Source organism: Carlito syrichta, unplaced genomic scaffold, assembly GCF_000164805.1.
Source record: "Carlito syrichta isolate Samal-C Ts95f unplaced genomic scaffold, Tarsius_syrichta-2.0.1 Scaffold314057, whole genome shotgun sequence".
Taxonomy (NCBI): domain Eukaryota; kingdom Metazoa; phylum Chordata; class Mammalia; order Primates; family Tarsiidae; genus Carlito; species Carlito syrichta.
Genome location: NW_007258153.1, coordinates 315154 through 324492, shown reverse-complemented (window position 1 = coordinate 324492; position 9339 = coordinate 315154). Strand labels below are relative to the sequence as shown.

The window sequence follows — 9339 nt, the reverse complement described above, 5'->3', positions numbered from 1 at the left end:
ATTTTAGTACCATGATTTTAAAGATGTGTTTGATTTTTTTTCTCTACTTTGTCTGCATCCCAAACAATTCCCCAACTCCTTTTCATTCTACTTCTACTTATCTCTTACGTCTTTTAACACTTTACTTTTCTTTCCACACCCTTGTACAGAATCTTGTTTTTGTTCAACTGGACTCACGCCATAAGACCTGGACTAATGCAATAGTCTAATAACAGCCTTTGACATCCAGCATCTGCCATACATTGGATGCATTTCAGATTAATTTTCCTAAAGAACATGGCTAATAATGTCTCTTTCCTGCTCAGTAACTTTCTTGGACTCCTTAATTTATACTGAATTAAGACTTTCCTCTTTCCAGTCCCAATCAACCATTGCAATTTGCCTCAGAAACCCCTTCACGCTTTGCACCCTCCAGACAAGTTATTTAGCTTATAGTGAAATAATAACAGTAATATTCTAACTGAAGGTCTATGAGGCTTTTTTTTTTCTTTCCATATTTAAATGAATGAGCTTCACTGAGTGGAATGCACTTTGATCACCTCTATCTAGGCTTCTAAGAAATCTGTTTTGTTGACTTTTAACAGGTTCTTGGCCTTATTCTAGACAGATGAGATTGCCAAACCATAGTTTCTTATAAATGAAATTTCCTGCCGTTGAGAGAGAGATTTGAATATACACACAACCCCCCCATACACACACATGCACCACAAACACATACATACACACATACATACATACATCTAATGAAAACTTTGGAATCCCAATAATATTCTTTACTTCAAATGCAGTAGATAACAGGGGAATACTTTTGCATTTTATTTTTCCATTGGACATATTTGCAATTTGAGAACAAGAGCCAGTGTTGGTTTTCAGACAGAATCTATTTAATTAATCATACTATTTGAACAGCTGGGGAGGCCATATATTTATATAAGAGCTTAACATTCTTTCAAAAAATTGTCAAGTATGAATCAAAATAATATTATTTCACTTTTTAATGATACACTATTTATCTTTAGATTTTATTCACACCTAACTTTATAAATCAATAGTTCCAGTCTTTGAGACACATTATTGCCTATGTTTAAATGCTTTTAAAAGCACTATCATAAGCAGTGCAGTAAAAAGAAAAAAAAAAGGGCTAGGGTTCTATTTACCACAGGGACTCATTTGGAAAGTGTGAGATTTTCCAATTTTTGTTTCTAAATTTGGCAAGCAATGGATAGAGAAGAAAATTGCTTGATAAAATCTGCTTTCCCTTTGGTAGTCATGGGCAGGATGATGAACTTTTCTTGCTAAAAAAGGTTAAGTTTGTCTCTTTCAATTCAGCAGTAAAAATTCTACACATATAAATGTACATAGAAAACATAGTAAAATTGGATTTTTGGGTTAAGTCACCCAAGAACACTGTTGTAAAGAAAAATATTCATTAAAGCATGACAAAAAAATAGCAAAAATAAGTGAGAAGACTTTTTATAATATTTGTTTTAATACTAGATTCTAGCTTCTATTTTGGGAGTAAAGGCCAATTTGGAAGTGAAACTTTGGATTTGGCTAGAGCTAATCTGATAGAAAACTCCAAAAATATGGGAAATTATTTAAACGGGAGTCATTTATGAGTACCATCAACAGCTGTCCTTTGGGCCAACCAGTGTGGTCAGGGCCTCTGAGGGCCACACCAAGGGCCTCAGAACTACACGGTTACTTTAAAAACTTACACTGACGCATAAATGCTGCAAGACTAAATTTGGGGGCATAAAGGGAAGGATGGGTAACTGGAACGAGCTGTGGTAAAGCTTAATTCTCCATCTTTATTTACATCATTGCAGAACTGACTGCTTATGCTTAGCAATTTGCATAGCTAATGCCATAAGATTTTGACAGTTACATTATAATTCCAGGGGATGCAGGGCATGTGTTTGCCTTCAGGGGGATAATATGTGAAGGCAGGTCACTACAGGCTGATGCTCAGAGAAACCCAGTCTTTTCACTGAGATTCCTTTGAGTCATTAACCAAGGTCCACTTGCCACATATCTTCCCTGCATATCTCTCCAGCTACCTTCGCCTTTTGGAGTTATCTCTGCTTCCTATCCAAGTCCTTAATTTAAATAAACTTCAGCTGTACAGAAAGAAGAGGGGCATGTGTTAATGTGCTCTTTGTTCTCCAGCCCCATAGATTTGGTCCTGACCCTGATCTCTGTCTGAAACTGTGCTGAGGACTGACCAGGAGAAACACTGAGGGTGATTTTGCCCTCTGGAAATTTAGCAATGCAAGAGAAGAGATGCAAACACACCTGAAAGTAAGGACTCAAGAGTAAAGACATCAACCCAAAACACAAAATTGTTGGTTGCAGGTCAAATGATATATTATATATTCATTCATCCACTCATTCATTCTACAGCTATTTACTGAACACTTATTGCCGTGTAAGTTCTTAAGACTAGGGACATATGACTGAACAAAATTCAACTCCATTTCTGCCCTCATAGAGCTCTCAAGATAGCAGAATAGAAAGACAAATAAAACATAAGTAAATGTAAAATTGAAACTGTGATGTGAAGAGCATGGTCATATGAGAGCTCATCATGACCGGTGTGACACAGTCAGAAAGAAAAGACTTTCCTGAGGAGGCAGAGATTGAGCAGGAGCAATCCTTGAGGCCATCCGGGAACAGATTTCCATGAAGAAGGGGGGAGCATAGTGAGTCAGGGGCATTGGAAAACGGCCCGTTAGCCAGGAAAAGAAAACATGGGAATGAGGCTAGACAGGGAGAGGGGCTCACACCCTACACAATTTGTAGGCGTCACTAATGAGTTTCATTTTGGGTAGAAAGCAGGAGTAGCACATATTTTGAGTTAGTTACCCAGAAGCGTCATGTCCAGTCTGGAGACAGGAAAGAAAGACCCACATAGCCTAGAATTCAATATGGCTGAGTAAAATAAAGGCATAACCACCCTCTCGGTGTACATTAATTGCTGGGGACAGCAATCTTAAGAGATGGCTTGTTGAATAAGGGCCAAACCACCACTTGGTTAAAACAGGGAAGTTTTGACTAGCTCTACTAATAAATAATGAACTCAATATCCTTTGCCTGGCCTTCACTCTTTCACATAAATTCAGTATGTTAATGCATCTGTAACAAATTAAGTGTCTCTTAAAAGTCCCCTAAAAGTCTCCAAATCTTTGAAAATTTAGAGTGCCTATGGAAAACAAATAAGCAAAATCCTTGACCTTTTCTCTATTCATAAGTAAGATCAATGGAATATGCCAAGAACCCAGAAACTTTTCTATTCCCAGAATTTTTAAAAGGAATTTGCTTTTATGAACCCAAAGCAAAATTGGAGGTCCCTTTCAAACTAGCTTGTTTGGTTAGCTTTTGATAATGAAGTCAAGAGAATACTAATATATACCAGCAGAATAACTCCATCTCCAAACTCATACTGATATTTGACATATGGAGCCTAGACGACCCTTGGAATCTAAGAGTAGCAATTTAAGTTGTTTATTCTTACATAATGGGAACAGAAGGAGGGGAAGAATTTTTATTTCCCATTAGTTGGTGTCACATGTCCCTTCTGTAGTCCAGTGAGTATTTTTTATAATAACCCACTAAGCTCATCTATAACAATCAGTGAAATGCCTGAGACCATGCATGAAGTCCAAATGGGATCTGGGAATAGAGAGATAAGGAGATAGTCTTCTGAAATGACATTTTAAATAACAAATGTTATTTTATTTTATTTTGGAAAAAAAAAGGAGAAAAGAATTGTGAAACAAATGCTATTAAAGAACTACCCCAAGGAGTCAGCAATTTCTGAGTTTTTCAATTAAGTTGCCAATTTTAAGGCTATTACGCTGCTCCCTGAATCAAAAGGATTAACAATTTTCCTCTTAGCAATTAGAAAGGTAGAATTTTACCATGGAAGCACATGGGGAAAGACTGTACAAGAAGTTAGAATTAACTAAATCTCCACTAAGGACCACCCAAGAGGAGCTAAATGAAGGGTTACTTTCAAGTGGGGCTGGGATCAAAGATTGAGGGAGATTAGAACCAATAGGAGGTTAAAGGAAAACATCTGGTCCTTTGCAATAATCACCAATGAAGATGTGGGTCTTCCTTAGGGAAAGAGCAGCCCATCTGACTGCAGACCCTGCAACAGTGCCATAGAGTGCCGAGTCCATGCAGAAAGACACCGCTGATGTTCTGCAGAAAATGCACTCTAACACTCTACAAAAATTAATGATGGTCTTTCTTCATCAGGAAGAATGCTGATGTACAATTCAGTATCGAGATTCAAAAGACATTTTTTCCCTGCTTGGGCAACACAGTTATGCTACCTCTAGACGGTTTTGACTTGAGTGAAACCCATTGCTGTGTGGTGGAGGTAGACTCTGTATCCTTTGGGGAGAAGCTTAGAGCTGAAGCTATCAGAAAAAAGTTGATGCATGCTAATAGTGACTTTAATTAGCCTTAAAACATTGGCTTATCTAATAAGGTCTCATGTCTGCTTAGGCAAGAGATGTCAAAGTCCCAGGGAGAAAGCAGAAATATACAGGAGAAATAAGGGAGAGGGGGAAGTTCCAATGCTTTCCCAATAAAACTTTATTTAGTGAAGAGAGCACTTTATTTTAGAATGTTCCTGCTTTTTGTGCTTTGTGTCTTCTTTTTTTAAGAACTTGCTTTCACATAGTTCCTATACAAAGTCTAATTCTACTTTATTTCCTATTCTTCAGATTGTCTTTATTAATCACTTGACAGAATGAGAAAGCCCCAAAACGGCATCTTTTAATGTACTAGTTTTAGTTGTTATCTCCTCCCATTACATTTCCTTAGAAATCCAAGGAGGAATTTTTTAAAGAACTAGAGCGAGCATGTTTGCTTGACTCCTCTAAATGCAACTGGGACAAGAGCCCCTGTGCACTTTGCCATGGGTAATGGCAGGTAAAGGGCTGTTTCCTGAGTCAGGCCACAATAAAAGAGGACGAGTGTTTTCTAAGCACAATTTCTCCACATGACACCTTCATCAACGATGAGTTTCAAGAGGGAAAATCATAGACAAACGGGCCAAACAGAGCCACTTCCTGCTGGTTTTCATCTAGAGGCCTGGCTGCAGCTCAGGTCTTACCTTCTTTCTCCCGTAGCGCCTCATGCTCCAGTGGGCACTCAACCTTCGCAAAGACCCCATTTTTCCTCCCCTTTACTTCAAACAGCTGGAAGATAGGGTAGCAATAACCATGTAACCTCTGTCCCGGAGTACCTATCATCAGACTTAGTGGTGAGGACCACAAGGAGAAAAAGAACTTAGAGCCAGAGGTCACTAACTTCTACCCTTTCCCCCCGCTTCTAAGTGGGTTTTCCTACTAACCTAGACGAATGCTTTGCCCTCTGCTTTTCTTTTCTTTTTTTTTTTATATACTAAAAAGTTGCCTTTTATTTATGTAACTTCTTATAAAGGTAAAAGAGGCTAAAATTTGCTTTTCCACCAAACAACTGCTATATTACCAGACTCTTGGTTCTCTCATGGTACCACAGCACTAAATCATTAAAAATACCAACAGGCAATTTAATGTAAATTATCAGCACTTACAAGACAATAAAACTGTGAAGAAGATTGTTACACTCAAGCGCACCAAACCCGGTGGGTGTGAAGCGGCAGGGGCACTTGCGGGGACCCCCACACTCTCCTCGCACTTGGCCCTACGTTTTTAGTAGCACAGGACAGACCCTTCCACGACTGGAAATGTTATTTCTGTGTGATGTGTTTGTCTAGATCAGGGGTCCCCAAACTACGGTCCGCGGGCCACATGCGGCCTGCCTGCCGAGGACATTTATCCGGCCCACCGGGTGTTTTTGCCACCACTGCCTGTCCTGCCTGGCAGCTGACTCGTCCGGGCCGCAGTGCGCATGTGTGGAATGTGCATCGTAGCACTCTCCGACTCCCCTCCTTCTCTCTGTCTCTCTACTCCTCCTCTCAGTAATCTCAGGAACCATGCACTCAAAATGGCAACCATCTTTGGCAGCACTTATGTCTGTGAACAGACTTTTTCCAGAATGAAACATCTGAAATCTCCAACCAGATCTAGACTAACTGATGCACCCTTGCATCACTTCTTACGACTAGCCGTGACAAATATGGAACCGGACACGGACCATCTCATTAGCCAAAAGCAGGCCCGTAGTTCCCATTGAAATACTGGTAAGTTTGTTGATTTAACTTTTGTTCTTCATTTTAAATATTGTATTTGTTCCCGTTTTGTTTTTTCACTTCAAAATAAGATATGTGCAGTGTGCGTAGGAATTTGTTCATAGTTCTTTTTTTAAACTATAGTCCGCCCCTCCAACGGTCTGAGAGACAGTGAACTGGCCCCCTGTTTTAAAAGTTGGAGGACCCCTGGTCTAGATGAAAAGGCAGCCTGTGAAACATGGAATAATCATCTCGCTACCTTGCAGGGGATCAGTGTCGGGGCTGCTGACCCAGGCGTTCCTGCTCTTCTTTCCATCTGATCGATTACTGTATTTAGCCACTCTGAAAGAATTTATTTTCTTGAGATCAACTGGGCTCAGAATCAACGCCCCATTTTTTAATTTTCCAACCTGTCCAATCTGTCCACTGGACAAAATACTGGGAGCCGACTTCTTCTTTTTGGATGTCCTGTCTCCCTGCCCTTTCCTCTTCTTTTTCTTGAAAAGATCTGTTTCTTGGGCCATTCTCTTTTCCTCTTCCTTTGCTGCCTTTTTTTCTTTGATTTGCTCCTGCAAAACCTTATAGTTCACATAACTATTTTTGGGAGGCTTAGCACCCAGCATGATGGCACGTTCCCGTTCCAGGACTCTTTCCCTTCCTTCTCCACAACTCGTGATCCCAAACCGAAGCACTTCCAGACGAGCCTTTTCTAGGTTAAATTCTTGTATATCCATATCTTTCTCCAAAACACTAGTTTTAGTCTTTGTGCTCTCATCCTGACCTGGCTTCAGCTTTCTTTTTTTATTTCTGCTGTGAAATTCCACCACTTCTACTTGTCGTCTGCTGTTCTTTAAGGGAGAGGGAGACACTGCAGCAGTAGGGACTTCGGGTCCTGAAGAAGGACCAGTGGGAGTGCCGGTAGCACACTGCAACTCTTCTCTGAGTTTCTTGAAGAAGCTGGAAGCACTCTTCTGGCTTCTTACAGGAGAATCAGGCAGGACAGCTGGCTCTGCTGCCAAGGCCATGGAAGCTCCTATATGTCTCTTCTTGGTTTCCCTTTTCTTCCCGATTCTCTTCCGTTCTGTTTCATCTTCTGTCTCTCCAAAGTTGTAGAGGTCCTGGAGCAGGGCGTCCAGCAGCGCCGGGGAGTCAGAAGACGGGGGCCGCCCTCTGCTTTTCATATTATCCAGTTTGGACCTCAGGTATAGAATATTGAGATTTCTCATATTACTGAGCTTGTGGCTCCCTCTCTTTTTTGACATTTCATTTGAGTTTTCCTCCTTACTTTTCACCCTCATTCCTCTTACCTTCCCCCCATAGGCAGCCCCTCTGTGTTTCACTGTATATCCTTGGATATTCATGTGTCCTTGAAGAATTTACCATGCTATTTGGTGGAGTACCTGTTTCTAATTTACATATGTACTATTGCACTAAGTCCTCCTTCTGTTTGTCACTTTTTCACTGAATACTCTTATTAAGATCTGGCCATGCTTCTATATGTGAATCTGGTTTATTACTTTAAACTGCTGCCTATGACTATGTAGAATGCACCATAACACTTTGCTCTCTATTACTTCCAGTGATGGACATCCAGTTGTCACCAGTCACAGCTACTGTAAGTTGCACTGCATTGAACATTTTCATGTATACTCTCTTTAGTCAAATGGAAGAATTTCTCTTAGGTCTAGGGACCACACATACTTATTTTATTAAATACTCACCTACTTTTTTTCACTACGTATTTATATCTTAGACTCCAGAATGACTGTATTAGCCTAATCTTATAGTCTGGAGACTTCTCACATCCTTATTAGCACTTGGTATCCCATGACTTTTCATTGTTGCCAGAGTTCCCTCCTCATTAATAGCAGGGCTTTTTGACTTGGTAATTAAAATTATTATTCTTATGTTATAATTTGTATTTTGTGAAGTTATATGCAATGACCAAATACAAGACAATCTTTTTGCAGTTTGAATAGGCATTGGGAATAACCCAGTGTTCTGATAAGTAGAGAGCTAGCTATCTGTGTGGCATGTCTAGGTTACTGTCTTCAAAGAAGCAGAAAACAGACTGTCTTTAATTGTAAAGAGGCTGTGACCATAGTTTACGAGAATTCAGAAATCACTTCTGTGTTAACTGTCACCTACAGAGCATCAGTAAGAAAAGCAGCTCACTGAATTTTCCCTGTAGATACACTGGTTCAGAAATTACTTTGTTTTATAACAAGGAACAATTTTTTAAAATGTAGCAGACATACTTATTTCCACGCTCCTCCATCCTACCCCCACTATCCCACACCCACACCTGCACATCTACGCTCTCCCTTGAAGTTGCTCTCCATCCACAGCCCCTACCAAAAGGGTCATCCTAGGACCATCTCAGTACCACGTGATCCTGCACTCTAGTCATAGCTTTACGATGAGGGAAGTTCATTGATCTAATGTTGGACTCATCTATAATCTGGGATGAACCCGTAAGAATCTCAATGACTTTGAACTGAGATGCAGTCACTTAGACACAGTATGCAGCTGCGCTATCAGGTCATGGAGATCCTGGGCCAGAGGCAGTACCAGACAGAGCTAAAGTCATGAGAAAACACAAATTAAGAAGTTGCCAAGGATCCTGATCTGTAGAGAGGAGACAAGAACAAGAGTGCAGAGAGAAGCAGTGACACAACCACCAGTCAGACAGCTGGGAGTATATGAACGAGCCAAGCTGGAGCCTTCCTGGGAAGAATCTTTACCTAGGTCCTTCCTCTAATTCACTCCCATTGTGTAGGAAATAAAGCTGATCAGACATTCTACCCCAAAGACAAGTCCTATTCGCTCCGGGCAAGGTGACTAACTTCAGGACTCTGTTTCCTCTAGTTCCCCAAATCTCCCTTCAACCAAGCACCACTCACCTTTTTTTTTAATTTTTAATTTTAAAGAGATGGGGTACAATTCAGGGTTAGGTATACAAGTGTTTATTACACAGGTACACTTGTTGATGAAACCACTCACCACTTTTAAGGGAAAATAGAACTTCTGAGTCTCCATTCCTTCTTACCTGTTTCAGGTAAACTTTGATAAACTATTCTCAAGGAGATGGGTATAAAATTGAATTGAGAAAAGAGGGATATGGCATTTATTAGGAAGTCAACTCCAGCATC

The 9339-nt window shown here is 40.3% G+C and overlaps 1 pseudogene; it reads right to left on the bottom strand.

Annotated features, from left to right (window-relative positions):
• Window positions 1-6399: 6399 nt before the first annotated feature.
• LOC103273487 lies at window positions 6400-7368 on the bottom strand (annotated as a pseudogene).
• Between the last annotated feature and the right edge of the window lie 1971 nt (window positions 7369-9339).